The sequence below is a fragment of the Camelus dromedarius genome, chromosome 31, assembly GCF_036321535.1.
Source record: "Camelus dromedarius isolate mCamDro1 chromosome 31, mCamDro1.pat, whole genome shotgun sequence".
Classification (NCBI taxonomy): Eukaryota; Metazoa; Chordata; class Mammalia; order Artiodactyla; family Camelidae; genus Camelus; species Camelus dromedarius.
The window spans coordinates 20,531,757-20,551,054 of record NC_087466.1 but is presented as its reverse complement, the minus strand read 5'-3'; the positions used below and the strand labels follow the sequence as shown (position 1 = coordinate 20,551,054).

The 19,298-nt window shown below is 57.7% G+C and overlaps 1 protein-coding gene across 23 annotated transcripts in view; it reads left to right on the top strand.

Annotated features, from left to right (window-relative positions):
• NCOR2 (nuclear receptor corepressor 2) overlaps positions 1–19,298 on the top strand; it is a 214,963-nt gene that overhangs the window by 12,699 nt on the left and 182,966 nt on the right. For 22 of the 23 annotated variants that reach the window (XM_031442513.2, XM_031442507.2, XM_031442506.2 and 19 more), the window contains one exon: positions 17,884–17,930. The exons of the other annotated variant lie outside the window; for it this stretch is intronic. The gene's annotated coding sequence lies outside the window, so the exon portion shown is untranslated. Of the gene's footprint in view, positions 1–17,883; positions 17,931–19,298 lie in introns of those variants that run through there. 23 annotated transcript variants of the gene reach the window in all.

Sequence of the window (19,298 nt, the reverse complement as noted above, 5' to 3'; positions counted from 1 at the left end):
GGGTTCGCTTCATCCCTGTCTGCACAGCCAGTGGTCAGTGAGCTGTGGTCAGCAGCAGCCCCAGGGGGAGGGTACTGACCCACACCATGGACATCCCGAGTGGCTGTGCTGCTGGGCGGACTGGGTGGCCTCTGCTTGCCCGGGTCCCTGCTCGCCACCCACCCCTGTTTCTGGCTGACACCCACTATGGAGTGAGGGCTTGGTCCTTTTGTCGGTTTTCCAAACATGAGTGTCGTGCTGCAGGTCTGTTGTACCTTGCAAGGCCTTCCGCTCCCCCAGAGGTTATGTGCTTTGTGGGTGCCCGTGGCGTTCGTGACCTAGAAGGCAGGGACGTGAAGAAGGTTTCAACAGGGTGGCTTCCCTTCTATAGATACTGCTATAAAAAAAAAGTTGCCTAAGAAAATTGATTGATGAATTCTTTGTTGTCATCATAGAGAGGGAAGTCTATGCCCGACCCACAACCTCATCAGAGGCCAGACTGGGCACCACAGGGATATGTGTTCCCCATGCAGGTGACAGAATGGGGTGTGCCTACTTTTGCTCTGTAGGAGTGGAGAGACCGAGTCACGTGGACCCAACAGTTGCCTGTTGGGGTTCAGGGTTTGTAGGGTGGGCCTTCAGAGCAGTTCCCTGGAGGCCCAGAGAATTCTGGAGCCTGTGGTAAGGAGGGTAGCGTTCTCCTCCAAAGATGTGTATGTCCCTCAGTGCCAGAACCTGTGCCTGTTGTATGTTACATGGCAAAGGGGAATTAGGGTTGCAGATGGTATTAAGGATGCCAGGCATTTGACCTTGAGGTGGGGAAGTTACCCTGGATAATCGTGGTGGGCTCAGGGTAATCCCTAGGGTTCCTGTACGGAGGAGGCAGGAGTGTTAGTCTGAGAGATTTGAAGATGCTGTGCAGCGGGCTTTGAGGAAGGAGGAAGGGGCACAGAGCCAAGGAACGCAGGCAGCCTCCGGAAGCTGGAAAAAATGATGGCGTTCTCCCTGAGCACCTCCAGCAGGGACACAGCCCTGCTGACACCCTGACTTTGGCCCTGTTAGATCCACCTTGGACTTCTGAACGACGAGATAGTAAAGCTGTGTGGTTTTAGGCCACCACATTTGTGATGACCTGTTACAGCAGCAAGAGGAAACGCAAACAGAGCCTGCATCTTCCCTGAGAACCCAGCAGCCAGGCGCAATGTGGTCATTTAGACAGTGTGAGTCCCTGCTGCCAGCGACCTTGGAATCAGGTGACTGCTGTGTCTTGGTCTTGACCTGGGGCTGTGGGTGAAGGACACGGAGTGAAGAGATGGATCTGCAAAACTGTAAAGGGCTATGCTAGAGAAGAAAATGATGTGCAAAAAAAAAAAAAAAAAAATCCAGAAAGAGAGAGGACCACTTGGAGACTCTGGAGCAGGGAGAGAGCGGTGTGAGGTAGGGATGTTTGTGTGTCCTTTTTCATTTTTTTCTTAATTCCTGCAAGTCTGGTGAGGGTACCTGGGTCCCATGAAGAGCTAGAGGAAAAAATGTGTCCCCAGCCCATCCCCCGACCCGTGATGAGCCACATCCCGCGCCACGGCCCCGTCCCCAAGGGGCAGGTGCTCCACATTCTCTGAGCAGACGGGCAATGCCACATGCAGCTTCCTTCCCGGCTTTATTGAAAAGAGGAAGACAATGGCCAACGCCTTCGGCCCTGAAGGCCTCTGGGCCTGTGTCCAGGAACCCGAAGCCTGCAATTAAATGAAACTGGATCTTTCGGTGGGGAGGGCTTCTCCTGCCTGAGGAAGGAGGCTCTGGGGGACCAGGCCCGGACCAGGCCCAGACCAGGGATGTGCTGCTTGTGGGCGTGCTGTGTGGGGGGGTCCGGGGGCGGGGAGAGGGGACGGATGTTCTAGCCACTCGTGGTCTGGGAGGCTGGGCTCTGGGCCATCAGCAGCAAGGTGGCTGCCTTTTATTTAAAAAAAAAAAACCTGCAAGTGACTCTCCGGTCACTTGAGTCCCCTCCCTGGAGGCTGCCACTTCTCAACTGGATGCGTGCTCTTTGAAAGGTGTTGTCACACTTGCGTGGGCCTCTGCGTGGCCTGGGGCCCCGTGTCGTCTCCAGGCTGGAAGGATGCACGTGCATGGGTCTGGGTGTGTGTGTGTGCGCGCGTGCGCCGCTCTGCACGTCACTGTCAGAATGAGCCCTGCACTCTGCCAGTGTTGTAGGTCCAGTGTGGTTGAATATTGACAGCTTTATGTAACTCAGCCTCGTAATTTCCTCTCCACGTTGAGACGGGCAGGCAGACCCAGTGGTTCGGAGCAGGGATCCTCGCACCCCTGCCACGGGCTCTTACCCGCTGTGAGGTATTGCCCCGTGCCTCAGTTTCCCTGTATGTAAAGTAGGGACTGGAGTGGGACCTATCTTCTAGGATTGATTTGAGGATTAGGCACCAGGTTAACCGTGTAGCTATGACAGTTATTATTACTTTTAAAAATGAGGATTTTGCCCTGTTTGGAGTGCAGTTAGATGGAGGTGATGAATTTTTACTTCCGTATGGATAGTACTTGTCCTGGGGCTCCGTGGCACGTGATTGGTGTAGTCCCCAGATGCCTCTTGGGTTGACCGCGGTGTTTGGACCTTCTCCCAGTGCCTCCGGGTGCCCCTGCGCGGTCCTTTCTCCTCCATGTGTTCTCAGGAATGGCATCGTCGGCTCATGGCTCTTCCAGGTGATGCTGGCAGCCCCTGCAGGGGGCTGCGCTGGGGTGTGCAGTCTCCCCACGGCCAAGGCCTTGGGCAGGGCGTGTGGTTTGACAGCTGCCTTACCAAAAAGACTTCCTTGGTTTTCAGAAGCAGAACAAATGTGTTCTCTCTATGTTGGAAAACTAAGAAACAAAAAAAGCTTGCACAGGTATCTTAAATAGATCAACAACAAGGTCCTGCTGTACAGCACAGGGAACTATATTCCTCTCCTGAAATAACCTGTAATGAAAAAGAATATGAAAAGGAATATATGTACGTATAACTGAAACATTATGCTCTACGCTTAAAATTAACCCCACATTGTAAACTGACTAGGCTTCAATAAAAAAAAAAAACCTGCACATAAAAAAAATGACCACACCCCCCCCCCCCAAACCAGAGAGAGACTGCCAGCGTCTAGCTGTGTGTGGGTTTTGATGAAAACGACCAGCTCTGACCTCTGCTGCTTGGAAGTGACCATGGGAAGAGGGAACAGGGAGCTCCCTGGATTCCGCAGCCCCCTCCTCCTGCCCCCTGTCAGACATAGTAGGTCAGAATCCTCAGAAGTGGGGCAGGTATTTGGCGGCTCTGGGCTGGGGCTTTGAGCCGCTTGGACCTGGGACCCACCTCTGCCCTGCAGTCTCTGTGTGACACTGGACACAAAACCTTGCCCCAGGGAGCCCTGCAACCTCGTCTCCTTGCAGGGTTTTGTTCAGCCTTGCACATCCTAGGTTCTCAATTCACGCGCGGCTGACTGTAGTGAAGCGGACTCCTCAGCCTGTGCGCCGCTGGCCTTTGGGCTGGGTGCTTCTGCTCTGGGGGCGGTCCTGTGCCTGTGTCCGCTGTGTGGGCGGTTTAGCTGCGTCCCTGGTCTCTACCGCTGTGACGACCAGAAATGACTGCAGACGCTGCCCGGTGCGCCCCAAGGGGCACAGTGGTCGCCTGTGGCACATGAGGGCTGTTAGGACGGCAGAGGGGTCCCACGAGGGACCTTTCCTGGTGTCCAGCGTGTAGCTTTTGCTGGTTCAGATGCACTCACGGACCACCTACTGCGTGCCGGGCGCTGTCCCAGGTGCTAGGATACAGCTGGGAAGGGACGCGGCAGGCGTGTGCACCCCCACCGCCCCCGGGCACAGCTGGACACTCTGCCCACTGCTCTGGCTTGGCGTGGGGATGTGGTGGTGACTTAAGCCCCGTCCCTGCCTCATGGAATGGGGAGAGCTTTGTCTGGAGAGTGGCAGGTGATCCTGGTGAAGCTGTCACCACTGCGGGCTGGCTGTTTCCCTTCCAGGCCTCAGTTTCCCCGTCTGGAGAGTGGCGTTCAGGGTAGCACTTACCTTCCGGGCTGCTGTGGGGATTCAGAGTCACTGTGGCTGGGCACGTGGCGTGTAGTAGGTGCTTTGTGACAGTGAGCAGATGTTGTCTGCGTGTGCACAGATGAGGCCAGCATGCACACGTCTGTCCTTGGGGTCACTCCAGCGGGCGGTGCGGGGCTGAGCGGGGTGCCGGCAGCATCTTCTCTGTGTCTGGCCGCGCGGGTGAGGGTCTTGGCTGGAGGGGACTCAGCTGCCCTCCTCCCCAGGTCCCTGAGGAGCCAGCTCAGTGGAGATCCCTAAGGCGATTAAGTGGGTTCATTTGATCCTGAACGTGAACTTGAGCAGGCAGCTTATCTCCTGGAGGTGAAAGCCAGGCTGGCGAGGGGCCACCTGGCCCAGGCGGGAGTGCGGGATTTTCTCCTCCACCCCCTGCCCGCTGGGGCCTTTGCTGGGGGCTTTCGCCCCACCCACCTCCAGCCCCTTCAGCCGCGTGCGTGCTGTAGACTGAGGGCTGTGTGCTTTCTCTGGTGTTTCGCGGTGACCGGCACATGTCACGTTAATTCCTTTGATGCTCTCACCCTCGTGAGCTGGCGATGATCACATCATCACTTTCCCTGTGTCACAGGCCAAACAGCTAAGGTTCAGAAAGGTCAGCTCACTTACCCAGAGCCACACAGCGTCCCGACAACCCCTGACAACATTTACAGCATAGAGTTGGAAAATCCCCTTTTCTTTTGGACACTGGAATTCCTCCTGAACACAGTCTTGACTCTGCCCAGAACCAACAACAACAACAACAAAACAAAGACCAGTGGGCCACCCTGTTGTGGTGTGAAGGAAGTGGAAGGAAGTCGCTGCTGGCTCCCACTCAGAATGAGTAAGAGTCGATTCGAGGCAAGTGAGATCAGAAGCGTTTCGGTTCTGGAAATACATGAAAGGGATTTTTTTTTTTAAAAGCTAGTGTTTGGATCGGTTCTGGCAGTTTTTTTTTTTTTTTAAACGGCCAGGTTATTTGAAAATTGTGTGGGGAGAGTGACTTTCGTGGCCTGGGGCTGTCCCGCTGGCTGAGGGCCAGTCACAGGACAGCCAAAAACATCCCTGACTGTTTCTGAGATGTTCCGGGGTGGGGACACTGGCTGGACCTACTAACACAGAAACAACAATATGCTGTTACTGGGGCTGGAGGGGACCACTGTGGTGGAGACCCTCCCTGCTTTCATATCAGTAACAATAACAAACACCATGGTGGCAGACCAGGCGCCCTGCTGCTCTCTTCCCGCCACCTCCACTGTTGGCTCTGGTTCCCTGGTGGCTTCCTCATGGCCCCTGAATCACCCACTCGTCCCTGCCATGTTCTTCAGGCTGCAGGCAGAGGCATGCTGCCAGAAGAATGAGAATTTTCAGCTCCTGGTCTCACACTCTCCCTTCCCCTTCCTCCTCTGAGAATAAGCCTAGAGGCCCCCGGGGCACCGAGGAGCCACTCCGCCTTCACGGACCCACCGTCTCCTGGTTTGCGCTCCAGCCACATACCTCCCCGCCCCCGGCCTCTGCACTCAGCCTCTGCACTCGCTGTTCCCCTACCAGCAATGCTGTTCCCTGGGATCGGCTTGGCGGCTGTCGTCAGGTCTCAGCTCAGCTGTCACCCTCAGGAGGTCCTTCTGGCTGCCCAGTCAAGCAGCCCCCTGCCACTATCCCAGCCCCCACCACTTTTGTCTGTGGTCGTTCATCTCTGGAGTTTCTCAGTTGACTCCTTCGCCTTGTGCGTGGTCAGCTTTCCCATGTCAGAAGGTCTCTTCCGAGGAGGCAGGAGCTGCCCCCGTCTTGTCCCCAGCTGGGCCCCCAGTGCCTGGAACGGTCGGTGTCAGGACATAATAAGGCCTTGGTCAGTGTGTGTTGATGGCTGATGGGTCCCTTGGCAGTGAGACTAAGTCCGGCCTGACCTGGTGGAGGGTGGGGAGGGGTGTTGGACACAGGGCCCTTGTCCCTTATGTGGGTTCCACCCTGTCTGGAACCAGCCAGACCAGGGGGGTCTGGCCCAGGGGAGCGTGGCTGCCACTGACTGCTGTTTTCTGCCCAGGAAGAGAGGCCCTTAGGGGGCAAGGGTGGGGATGGGTTCAGCGGGCTGATGTTGCCCCAGGATTCATCTGGCGATGTCTGAAGACATTTTTTGGTCCCAACCTGGGGGAGATGCCACAGGCGTAGTGGGTCGCGGCCAGAGATGCTGTGACCGTCCTGCGGGGCACAGGGCAGCTCCCAGTGAAGAAGGATCAGGCGCTGGTGTCTTAAGTGCGAGCACCCGGCCTCGGCCTCAGGGACTCAGCGTCTCAGTTGTGCCCTGGGCAGGGGCGGGAGGGCACGCCTCGGTTCCCTGTTCATGCCGTGTCCACATTTATGTGGCCCAGAGTGTGCCCCCACCCCTGCAGGGTCTCTAGGCACCCCGGAGTTGCTTGTCCTTGCTGCCACCAGCACAGGGCAGCTCGTCAGCCTCCTCTGGTGACATGTGTCATGCCTGTCACGTTCCCACAGTCTGGCTGCCCCAGTTTCTCACCTTTCGCCAGGGATGGGGGACGGTTGGAGGTGTTAAGATGGGAAGTCCCTCTGAGAGCGTCAGATGGGGAAGTGGAGGCCCAGAGAGGGCAAGGAGTTGGCCCAGGGTCACATAGCACAGCATAGCCTAGATGTGGGAGGCCTGACGTTTGAGCCGGGAAGACCCAGAGGGAGGGGCTGTCAGCTCTGGAGCTCCCACAGTCCCTTCCCACTGGCCGGATTCCGCATCCCCAGTCAATATGATTATTTTTTTAAAAATAATTTTACAAGGTTTAAAATATTTCATGTCTATGTGTGTTTATATGTGTTGTCAGGTTCTCTTCCTGTGTTATTTAGAACACATTTTCTGATTTAAAAAATGTCCAATTGTCTATCCATACAATGGAATAACATCCAGCTGTAAAAAGGAATGAAACACAGGTCTGTGTTATTGTGTGGCTGAACCTCAGAAATGTCCAGAATAGGGGAATGCATAGCAGCAGGAAACAGACTAGTGATCGCCAGGGGCTGGGGAGAGACTGGTCGGGGGGTAGGGGGGTTTCTTCTTTTTGGGGTGATGGAAAGGCTTTGGAACTAGGTAGAGTTGGTGGTCGCACAGCATCGTGAAGGTAATCAGTGCCCCTGAGTTGTTCACTTCATAATGGTTGATTATATGTTACATGAATTTCACCTCAATTAAAAAAGAACCGATTTGGGAACTGAAAATAGATGTGTATCTATTGAGCTCTTACTGTGTGCTGGGCAGCCGGTATGTACACTCTCACTGAGTCTCTAAGCCCTGTGAAATGAGAGTTTCCATTTCACAGGAGAGGAACTGGCTCAGAGATGTTTAGCAACATGCCTGGGGTCACACAGCTAGAAAGCAGTGGAATCAGGACTTGAAGCCGGATCTCAGGCCAGATCCTGAGGTCATCACAGCTGTGCTCTGTGGCCTCCCTGCAGGCTGAGCCCAGCCGCAAGCAGTAGAAGCCTGTGCCCTGGTGGGGCTGTCCTGCCTACCTGCCCTCCGGCCATACCCTCTGGGTGCTGATGGGCCCTTGAGGGGCGCTGAGGGGTGGGCGAGTCTGGGTGGTCCAGAGGCTCTGGGCCCAGTTCACATCTCCTGCACAGGGAGTGATGCTTACCTACCAGGCTGGGAGAGGGACCCTGGGCCTCTGGTGGCTGCTCTGTGCCTCTCGTCCCCCACCCCCACCCCACCACAGAAGCAGAAACTTTCCAACACACGGCCTGGCTGTGAATCAGCGCGGCTCACTCTGGGGAGTACGTGGGGCCTCCAGGGCTGTTCTCAGTTTCCGCTGAGTTTCTCACTCTGACTCAGTGCTGCCCGGCCTGCTGACCTTCTAAGCACCTGCTGAGCTCCTGTGGGACATCAGGAGGAGCCACTCGCTGGCTGCCTTGGGCCTCAGTCTCCTCATCTGTGTAGTGGGGGCAGTGAGGGAGGTGTTTATTGGCATCCAGCAGTGGCTCCTGGGGGGCCGTGTGTGTCCAGGGTGTGCGCAGAGGGATCTGGTGCAGACACGAGGAACTGAAAGCTGGGAGACTCACCCAGGGGAGGCCCATGCCGTATGCCCCCTCCAGATCTGCCTGTGGAGGATCTGGGTTGGGGAGCCACGTGTGTCCCGGCGATTCTGTTCTCCAAGCTGGGTCGGGGGACGGTAGCCACCGTAGCCTGTCTCCTACTGGGTCCTGTTGCAGGGGCAGGGCGGGGGCCTGTGCCTCTGGTGTTCTCATCACAGCCTGGCGTGGGGCCTGAGCCTGGGTGTCCTAGGTGCTGGGCCGCTGGGCTTGGGTCCCTGGGAAGGCGGGCTGGCGAACCCCAGTGGCAAGCTTGCACTGAGCTCCTGCTGTGTGTTGGGCTGCGTATTTCTCCACAGAGTAGCTCCAGGCATCAGCCCCATTTTACAGATGGTAAAACTGAGGCTCAGAGAAGCAAGGGGGCAGGACAGCTTGAGCCTTTACCAGATGGTAGAGCTGGGATTTGTGCCTGAGCAGGCCTGATTTTAGCCCCTCTGTGTCTCATCTCCATTTTACAGCGGAGGAGGCAGTCCCAGAGAAGTTAAGCAGCAGGTGTGGGGTCGCCCAGCTAGAACAGGGTGCAGCTGGGACTGGCTCTGGGTCTCAGGATGATCCTGGGTGGCTGGGACTCTGGGTGTGAGCTTAGTTGCTGGGACTCACTCTCCCCATCTGTGCATGATGGGCTGGTTACCCCTGGTGCACGGGTCACAGATGCCGCGGTGGATCAGGGGCGGGTGTTGGGGAGGGGAGAGGGGGCCTGTGGAGAGTTGAGCTTCTGTGAGTGGGGAGCGTGCGGAGGAGGCCTGTGAGGGTAGGCGGGGAACCGGATGCTAGAGGAGTCTGCAGAGGTCCTGACCTCCGGAGACTCGGGACCAGGTCAGCGGGAACCACTCCTCCCGTCCGGGTGGCTGGACTCACTGGGGCGTCCCCTGGGCCCCGGGTGACAAATCTCTTTCACCATCTCTTGACCCAGACAATTAATTGCTTCTGGCGATCGATCGATAGTTCCTGACACTCTTGGTCTTCCAGGCAGCCCCTGGCCCCGCCATGCAGCTGAGGATGGCCCAGACCCCCGTCCCTGGCCAGGGGAGCCTGGGGCCAGGGGCAGGGAAAGCTCTGCAGTGGTTTCCCTTCCTGCTGACCAGGGCCAGGCAGCCTCTTCCCCAGGGGAGCCCAGCGGCTATCATTTTAGGCCACTTGTGCTGTGCTCTTACGGGGCAGAAATGGAATTGTCTTTACAGAGAACCTCTGTAAAGGGCCCTCTGTGGGGCTTCCAGAGGCTTCTGGAACTTTCCACCCCATGCAGTCCCATTCCCCAGTGCCCCATTCCCAGAAAGCCCGCTCTCTTATCTCCCACCCCGTGGGGGACTCCCGGGCCGAGGTGTGGTTAGAGTGGATGCCTGGATGCAAATCTTAGCTGTGGGAACCCTACGTACGCTGTCTTGTCTCTCTGCCTCATTGCTCCCATCTGTAAAATGGGGAGAGTCACAGGAACTCGTGCGTGTGGTGGTTGTAAGAATTAAACTAGTTAGTAAACTAAAGGGCTTAGCGTGGTGACCACACAGTGAAAGCCAGGGGGCGGGGTGAGGGGTGCCTGCGGTGGGCGGTGCTGGTGGTGGACAGACATGTGGACAGACAGATGGCTTCTCTGTGTTGCCGTCTGGGGCCCCCGCAGGCCCTCCCGGCCTGGTCTGTGCTGCCTGCCTGCCCTGCCTTGGCCTGCGCTTGGCCGGGAGCCAGGCTGCCAACACTGGTGTGGCCTGAGCCCCCGCCCGCCCCCCTTCCCTCCAGAAATGGTCGATATCTCGGCTCCTTCCTGGTGTCTAATTGCTCCTGTCGGTTGCTGCCTCCTCAGATGGCCCCACACCCTGCAGTGAGGAGATGGGAGGGAGGTTTCTGAGAAGTACGTTCTGGGGCCAGATTGAGGTGTAGGGGATGGAGGATGGGGCGGCCGAGGGCAGGCGCCCGGATTCCCATCTCCCTGCCCCTCACTGGCTGTGCTGTCTCGGTGGGGCGGGGAGCATTGCTGAACCTCTTTGGGCCTCAGTTTCCCCATCTGTGAAATGGGGTCAGGACAGATGGCCCAGGGCCTGGCACACGGTGAGCACGCATGTGGGAAGGGGCTGTGACTGTTGTGTTGTTTTGCCTGCGATCACTGCAGGTCTCTCCTGGGAGCCCCGACAGGTGGACTTGGGGGCTGGGGGGCTCACGGTTGCTCCTCATTCTCCCTTGACTGTGTGGATGGACCTTGGGCTCCCTGGAGTGGGGCCGTGTCCCTCATGGTTGGATGAGCTGTGCCCCCTTTGGGTAGGGCCATATGCTCCCCCTCTGTTGGAACGCAGCCCCTCCTCCCATTTTTGTCCCACCCCAGGTCCTGTCCACTCACTCACATCCTTGCCCGCCTGTGGCTGTGAGGTGGCTGCCCCGCCCTCCAGCAGTCGCTGGCTGCTGCAGTCTGTCTGGTGGGAATCGGAGACCTGGGTGAACTCTCGGTGACTGCCTCTCTGCAGCTTCAAGGAGAGCCGGCCTCAGCTGTCACTTGAGAAGGAAAATAAAATATCCCAGTGGCTTCTAAATGGAAGAGCTGCCGCCCTCCCGCTCCGGCTGTCTGGGCTGCTTACTACTAGAGTGACGAGGACGGGCACCACCCAGCCCTAGGGGACAGGGGAGATGTCCCTGTTCATCTTGTGTGAAGAGATGCGCTGGGAAGGCCTGGGCAGCTCTGGGAGGAGTGTTAGGTACCCCCTACCTGCCAAAGGGCCCTGGCCTGCTCCTGCTCTAGGCACCTGGGTCACACCGTGCCTGAAGTCCCCAAATACAACCTGCAAGGATGGCTTCTGGAGGTTACACCTGCTCAGCACTCGGGGGCCACTGCCTGGGTCTGCGGGGTCCCGGGGTCTGATTTCCGGCTTCCATAAAGCACGTTTCATGGCCTGCTCATCTTGGCCCAGCATGGCTCACACTGCCACGTGGAGGTTCACGTGGGTGTCACTTCCCTTTCCGCAAAGCCGTGGGCATGGCAGTGGTCCCTGGGGCCCCGGGCGATTTGGTAGAATGTGACCTGTGCCCACTGAGGGGTTTGAGATGGGAGGGCAGGGGCTGCAGGCGGAGCGTCCCCTCTGCAGAGTTCTGGCCTGGGGCAGCGGCGCCTGGCAGGGGAGCTTGCCCTCGGTGATGACTGTGGGCAGAGATGTTGCGGGTTAGTTGTGGCTCCTGCTTCTTGCAGGGTGTCGGCTTCTGGCCTCGGCACTGACTGGAGGGAGAATCACAGAGAACCCTGCCCCCTGGGGGGACCCCCGCGGTGTGATCCCCTCTCAGAGCCTCAGTCTGTCCATCTGGGAGATGGACAGCAGCAGCTCAGGAGGCTGCAGGGAGGATTAAATCGGGTCACTGCTGCCCAGCCGAGAGTCTGAGAACACAGGATGAGGATACCTACCGCTAACAGTAATATCTCTCGTGCTGAGCCCCATGTGCACGGTTTAAGGCCGCCTGCGGTCCTGTCTTGACATCTCCACTCATGGGCCGTATGACCCTGGGGCAAGTGACTCAACCTCCCCAAGCCTCAGTTTCCTCATCTGTAAAATGGGGATAATAAAATAACCTGCTACCTGGAGAGTCATTGGGAGTTTAAGTTATTACGTAAAGGCTTGGCTTGGGGGCCCTTACGGAGTTGCTAAATGTTAGTCATGACCGCTATTGTTTGCCATTGTTGTTGGTTTAGTGACTACAGCTAGATTGGATGTTGCCGAGGGTGAGGGAGTGAGGGCTGCCTGGAGGAGGCCAGAGGTGCGGTTTGTGGTTGTGAGTGGGACTCTGGTGGGTGTGGGAGGTGCATGGGGGGCTTTTCTGGAGTGGGGACTTGGATTGGGTAAAGAGAGGAGGCGGGTCCAAGCCTCAGCTGCTGCCTGCTGTGATACTGGCCCCACTGTGTGCCAGCCACTGTATTGGGTCTGTCGTGAGTTGGCTGGGCCCACGGTGTGCCAGGCCATCTCTCAGCCCTACCATCAGTGACACCTCACAGCCTTGGCCCTACTGTGCTGGGGTCTCCTTTGTACCTAGCCTCTTTTACTCTGAACCTCACCTTGATTCCACTGGGCATCTGGCTTTGGGTCAGCCTTGTGGCCTCAGTGAGGGATAAGGCAGGCCCTTTCCTGGGGGGCTCAGGATCTGCTGGGGGTGGCCAAGCAGAGCTTTTGGGTGGCAGTGAGGTCCAGGATATGACTGGACTAACTGGAAAAGGCTTATTCGTTGAGGGGACAGGAAAGGACACCATGAGCTGGACTTTGAGGTATGTGTAGGAGTTCTTTCGAGAGACAACTTGCTGTCAGCTGTACCAGGTCAAGTTGTGGGCACAGCCCTATCTGATATGGGCCTCAGGTCTGCTTGGCTGTGAAATGAGCACACTGGGGAGGAATTCCCTGGGTGGGTAAAGAAAGGGTTCAAGTCCCACCTCTTTTTGCTTTTGCTTCCAGCTGAGAGACTTGGGACAGGTAACCATTCCATGCTTCAGTTTCTCCGTTTCGCTTGGAGCATTGCTGTGAGGGTCCCGAAATGGGGAGCTGTGGAAAGCGCTTACTGTGATTAATGAGCTTGTTGAGATCTGCACCGTGCTGGGCACTGTTCTCGGGTGCTGGGCTGTATTAACTCATTCAGTCGTCGCAGCAACCCTCCGGGGTGGGCAGTGTGATCACCCTTCAGTTTGCAGGTGGGGAAGCAAAGGCATGGTGAGATGGGGTGACTTGGGTGTCTGGTGTGGAAGTGGCTGAGTCGGGACTGGAACCCCGGCTGAATCCACGGCCACCTGGCCCGTTGTCTGCAGGCGCTGCAGGTGCACCAGCAGCACCCATTCTCCTTCCCACACCTGGAAAGTGTGCCTCCTGGGGCCCTGCCGAGGGTGCGGCCCGTGTGGCTGGAGGCTAGGCGGAGGCTGGGCTGGGAGGGAGGATTTGTTCCAGGCCTTGGCTTGTGCAATCGCTTTTAGCAACCTGCCAAGGGAGCAGGTGGAGGCGAAGGCCTGGCGTTGCCAGGGCCTCCAGGGCCAGCAGGGTCAGAGCCTTGCCCCTGGGTGGCTGTGGCAGGGCCTGGTAGGAGAGACCTGGCGGTCCTGGGGTCTCGCTACCAAGCACTTGCCTGGCATTGAGGCTGGAGCCCTTAGGTTTTGACCTTAGGAGAGACTGCAGTGCAGGAAGGGGCCGAGACTGGGCCTGGGGAGGAGGACACCACGTCCAAGGAGCCCTCAGGGATTGACCCAGAGATGTCCTCATTGGCACTGCCTCACACTGTTCTACTTGATTATGTGTTAAATCAGAACACGCCACTCCCCTCCTGTGGCCTTGTCTTGGAAATAAAACCCAGGCCAGGCTGCTCCCACTGTTTCCAGTTCAGCTGGTTCCCACCTCGGCGCCTGCATTTGCTGTGCCTTATCTCTTGGGCCCTGGGCTCCAGTGTCTCCTCGGGAGACCCTCCCTGACTTCTTGCCACCCGCCTCCATCATGTCATTCACTGTGGGCTTATCTTGGTTTATGTCTGTTACTGTGGTCACTGCCCTTTGAAGTCATCTTGCACTTTTCCTGATGGACCTGTGTGGTGTGTGGGTGTGCGCAGGTGTGACCGTGTCCCCCGAGGACCCCCGTCTTTCATGTTCACTGCCCCATCTCCGTGCCGAGGCTCTGTCAAGCTTATCGCCTGGCTGAAGGGTGCGGGTGGTGTCCCAGTTGAAGCTGGACAGTTCTCTCTGGGTTTGGATCCCAGCTGGCTCTGCCCTCATGGCAGCTGTATGATCTTGGGCTGGTGGCTTCCTGTCTCTGAGCGGGGTAGATGGACACTTTGTGCTAACCTCTGTGGCTGCGGTACTCTGGGTAGGCTTCCTGGAGGAGGAAAAATGTGGTGTTTATGCTGGTGCTGGGAGGTAGAGGAGGGTGAGGGTGTGAATGGCAGTTGAGGGCCAAAGCCTGGAGGTGGGCCCGATGGGGCTTGTTTGGGGGCTGGGGAGGGCTTGGTGCCAGGTGGGGGCAGGTCTCAGCCCTTGGGCTCTGGGAAACTGCTGAAGTGCGTGAGTGAGGGTTACCTGGGGCTTGAGGGAGGGGAGCCTTTCAGAAAACATCCTCCTTCCTGTATCTGCTTTCCTGGGAAATGAGGCTGGTCAGCCCCTGGGGGCGGGGGAAGAGGAATTCAGCAGTTGGTGGACTGGGCCGGGACAGCGCTGGGCGAAGAAGCAGAGGGAGCGGGTGCCTGGTGAGCCTGGATGAATGTGAGTGAATGAGGCTCTGTGTGTGTGTGTGCGTGAGACACTGAGGGTGTGCGTGAGTGTGAGCTAAAGTGCGTATGGGATCTCAGCCTTGAGTGAGTGGGAGTGTGAATGGATGAGTGGGAGTGTGAACGGATGAGCGTGAGACCCTGAGTGAGGGGGAGGAGTCTGTTCCCTTGTTCCCTGACTTGACCCCCTTGTACGGGGCTCAGTGGTGCCTCCCTCCTAGGAGGTCCAGGGCCGTTTCGGGGTGGGGGTTGGCATGGGAGGATGGGGACCTTTCCGGGCCCGGGGGAGGTCCTGTTGGGTCTTTTGAGCCCCTTCTGTGCTGAGAAGGCTCCAGCAGTCTGGGGTCAGCCTGGGGGTTGGAGCAGCCGCCTCCCCTGTCCTGCTCTACTTGTCTACGCCCAAAGAGGGTCCTCCTGCCCACCCCCCCATCCCCTTCCCAGTGCCCTGGCTCCCACGGCCTAATGAGCTAGGTTCAAATCCTGGCTCCTTACCTTCCTAGCTGGGTGACCTTGGGTGAGTTACCTCTCCTCTGAGCCTCAGCTTCCTGGTGTAGAAACAGAGCCCCTCCCCTGCATCTCCCCCCATCCTGGGATGGTTGAGAGGATGACACGTGGTAACGGGAGCAGGTGGAACACAGAAAGCCTCCTGGAAGTGGATGTGACTCTTCCTCCCGCCCCCACCCAGACCTGTCGTGCGTGTGGTCCCTGAGGCTCCTCATCCGTTCCTGCTGGGGGTCGATTCTCCTCCATCCCATCCACCTGTCCCACCTCCACTGCCCTACCCTGACCGGCTTCCACCCCCGGCCATCCTCCACTCCACAGCCCGAATGCACTCCCCGGATTCCACTGGGACCTGTGCCTTCTCTGCCTGTGAAACCTTCCTAAGGATCTTCCTGGCCCCCGGGGGATAAAATCCCACTCTGCGCCGTCAGCCCCGCCCCCTCCCCCGCGTCCACACACTCGCACTCTGCTTCCTTCTGACCTCCGCACTGTTACCAACTATTCTCTGCCCTGGTCCCCGTCTGTCCTCTTGCGCTGCCAACGCACCTCCCCACCTCCGCCCCCGCTGATTCTGGCCAAGTGCCTCTTCCTCCGTGAGGCTCAGCGAGGCTGTCGTTGTCCCGGGAAGTCCCCAGGTTCTCCTGGTGGGGAAGGCTCTCTGGGCCTGCGTGTTGCTGGCACTGCTGGGAGATGCCCGGGATCTCCCCCCCCCCCCCCCGAGCCTTGTGACCCTGGGGCCGGCCGGTCTGGTCTTGACCCTATGCCGTTGGGTGGACTGTGTCCGTCTGGGGACTGCAGGAGGAGATGGCTGGAACTGGGAGACGTGGGGAAGAAGGTGGGGTCTGACTTCCCAGTTGTCCCCCCCGAGGTGGTGCCTGGGGAGAGCGCCCGCCCTCCTGACCGTGCCTGAGCCTTCTGCAGGACCTGCCATGGAGGCTTCCGGAAGCCCAGGGCCGGACAGCTATGGAGACGTGCCCGGGCCTCCTGTTTCCAGCCTTCCCACAGGGCCCTGTCTCTGGAGCTGCCGCAGATGGCAGGACCGAGTGCCAAGCCTGAGGGCATCATAATGGAAAAAGAAAAAAAAACTTAAAAGGGCAGGAAAGAAGGGGCGGGATCGTTCCCCATGGCCGCCTGCAGCTGTCTCTTGTAAGGGCTCCTTGGGGTCTTGGAGCTTTGCTGTCCCCACCACATCCAGGTAACGAACACCCAGCAGTAACCAAGCGCTGGTTCTGCCCACACGCTGGCTGTGCAGGCGCGTCATGTCCGCAGCATCCCTGTAAGGTCCATCATTTCACTCATCATTGTTCCCATTTTAGAGATGAGGAAACCGAGGCTCAGAGAGGTGAAGCTACTTGTCCCAGGGTGCACAGCTAGGAAGAGCAGAGCCCAGATTTGAACCCAGGGACCCTGGTTCCAGAGCCTGAGCCCTGCACGCAGCTACCTTGTCAGAGCCAGTGACCCCAGCTCCACTTGCCTCTGATACCTGGGGAGCCGCACGGGGTGCAGAAGGGGTTCCCTCAAGGTCCACTTGAGTCTGAGATGTTCACAAATGGGCAGGTCTTGAAGACAACCATGGGGAATGAGCCCATTTTCTGGATAGGAAAACTGAGGTCAGAGAGACCTGGGGGCTTGCCCGAGGTCACAGTTGTCAGTGGAAGAGCTGGGACCACAGCCAGGTTTTTGGCCTCTGTCCAGTGGTCTGCCCCTTACTGTTTAACTTGCTCTTTTTTGTGCGGAAGCTAACCCAATAAAGATCGCATAACACACGGGTGAAGGTTAATGAATGGTTGTTAAGGAGACCCCCGCTGTCTTCTCTCTAGGGGTGATCGGCCTCCTAACTTCTGTGGGAATCACTAGGGCTTTTTGTCCTGGTGTGTCTAGCCCTGCAGATCTCTCTACATGTGCAAGCGGGGTCTTGCCTCTCCCATGATTCTGTAAATGGAATCGTAGCACGTGTGGCCTTTTGAGCCTGGCCTCTGTGCTCAGCATATGAGTCTGGCATTTCTCCATGTGGTTGTGTGTGTCTGTAGTTTGTTGCAGTTTGCTGCCGAGCAGCATTCCATGGTATGGATGTACCGTTGTTTGTTTATCCTTTTGTCTGTGGGATGGATGGTTAGATAGCAGTTTTTTGTGATTATGAATAAAGCTGTTATGAACGTTCATGTTACAAGGCTTTGTGTGAGCATACGGTTTCATTTTTCTCAGGTAACCACCCAGCAGTGAAACTGCTGGGTCACATGGTCAGATGCATGTTTAACTTTTAAGAAACTGCCAAACCATTTTCCGAAGTAGTTGCACCATTTTGCATCCCACTAGCAGCATCTGAGAATTCCCGGTGCTCCGCATTTTCATCAGCACTTGGTACTGTCTGTTTTATTTTACCCACCCACGTAGGTGTGTAGTGGTGTCTCGTGGTTTTAATTTGGACTTTCCTGATGACTCATGATATCGAACATCTTTTTGTGTGCTAACTGGCTGTTTCTAGATCCCCTTTTGTGAAGTGCGGTCAAGTCTTTTTGCCCGTTTTTCTTTTGGGTTGACTGGCTTTATTTGTGAGTGTCCTTTCTTTGTTCTGGACGCTAACTTTTATCAGACTGGTTTTGACCTTGACGGGTGACTCAGTTAGAAATTCCTGAATGAGAGTGGTAGGCCCACCCCCTCCTTCGGATGTCACTCACGGACTTTTTAGAGGGTCCTCTGGGAAGTTAACGGGGGAGTTTCACAGCGACACTGTGATATGGGCCTTGCCGGGGTGTGGGCCGCCTTCATAAACACAGTTCTGGAATCCCCTGCGGAGTGACTTCCTAGCTGTGGGACCTGGGTCATGAGACTGATTCTCTGAACCTCAGTTTCCCTCTCTGTCAAATGGGGCAGCAGTACCATTTCATAGGGTGGTCGTGGAGAAATGCTTGGCCTGGTGTGTACAGTGCACCAGGCCCAGGCCGGGGGGCCGCGCCGCCTTCACCCACACCTTGATGTGGTTGTGCCTAGCCCGTGCGTGGAGGCTGTGAGTCTTACTAACAAAGCCCGTGTTTCCCCCTCCAGGCCCCCCAGAGGTTTTGAGGACACGGCGTTGCTGGTGGCGGCTTCTGGTAGGTTCATGGCTGTCCCCACTTGCTGTCTCTAGCGCAGTCGTATTGCTGGGACCTGCTGAGGGGCAGGGCTCGGGCGTTGCTGGGATGCCAGATTCGGCCTGGCAGATGCGGTGGTGGGGCTCGGCGTGGCCTTGTGGGGCGGGCACGGCACGCCAGGAGTGCCCAGGGTGGAGGTGGTGGGGTCCCCTGGGACGGGATGCTGTCTGGCTGCGTGCGGGGAGTTCCAGATGATACCTGAGAGGAGGAGTTGTCCCTGACAGTGTAGCTGTGGGTCGGTGGCTTTTATGTCTCTGGGGTTCTTGCTCTGATGGCGGGCCATGGCCTTGGGGGAGGCAGGGCCTGCGCACAGACCCACGTGTTGGGACGCTGGACGCTGGAGGAAGCCCTCGGGCGGGACACCTGTGTGCCACCGTCCATCACAGTGCCCGGCGGGAGAGGAGGCGGCCTGGGTTCCAGTCTCGGCGCTGACTGCCACTTTCACACGGGGCTCCCAGGGCAAGTCGTTCCTCCCCCGTGCCTCCACTTTCCTGCCTGTAAACTGGGGGCAATAAGCGTGCCCTCAGAGGGCTGCTGCGGTGATTACATGGCTGACTCAGGCCGGTGCCGGGCGCAGAGGAGTCTCTCACCAAGCTCACCACCACAGTGCATGCTTTCTTTTCATGTCACCCCACATTGTGACCCTCACAGCCGTGCTCCCAAATGGGCTGTTATCCTTTTACAAACAGGGAAACTGAGGCACGGGCGGGTCACCCGTCCCAAGTTTCAGCTGGGAGCAAAGAGCTGGGACTCTCATCCTTTGACCTGCCCAGGGAACCCGGCAGATTCCTCCCCAGTATGCCCATTTCACAGCCGAGCAGACTGAGGCCTGTGTTGGGCAGGTCTGTGCCTATTGCCCCCCTCCCCGACCTGGTACCTCTGATGGCAGGGGTTCCCCAGAGAGCTTCTACACCGGGGGACTGGAGAGGCGCCCGAGGGGCGCTGGCAGGGTTTGGGTGTCAGGGGACAGGAAAGGCAGTCCAGACGTGTGTGTGTGCGTGCGTGCGTGCGTATGTGTGTGTGTGTGTGTGTGTGTGTCAGTGGGGGATTCAGGTACTGGCCTGGCTGGTGGGAGAGAGAAGGAAGGCATCTTTTATTCTGTATTATTTTTAAGCCAAGAGAGGCAGGTGGGCCCCAGTGGGGACCCTGGATCCCAGCTGCCTGCGTGCTTATCTCCCTCTGCCACGTACTGTCTGTGTGACCTTGGGCAAGGTTCCTAGCCACCTGGTGCCTCAGTTTCCCCATCTATAAAATGGGGAGGGAACCCCCCCCCCATAGAGTTGGCGATGAGTAGATGGTTGCTAAGATGGCAGCGTTTCTGTAATTTTG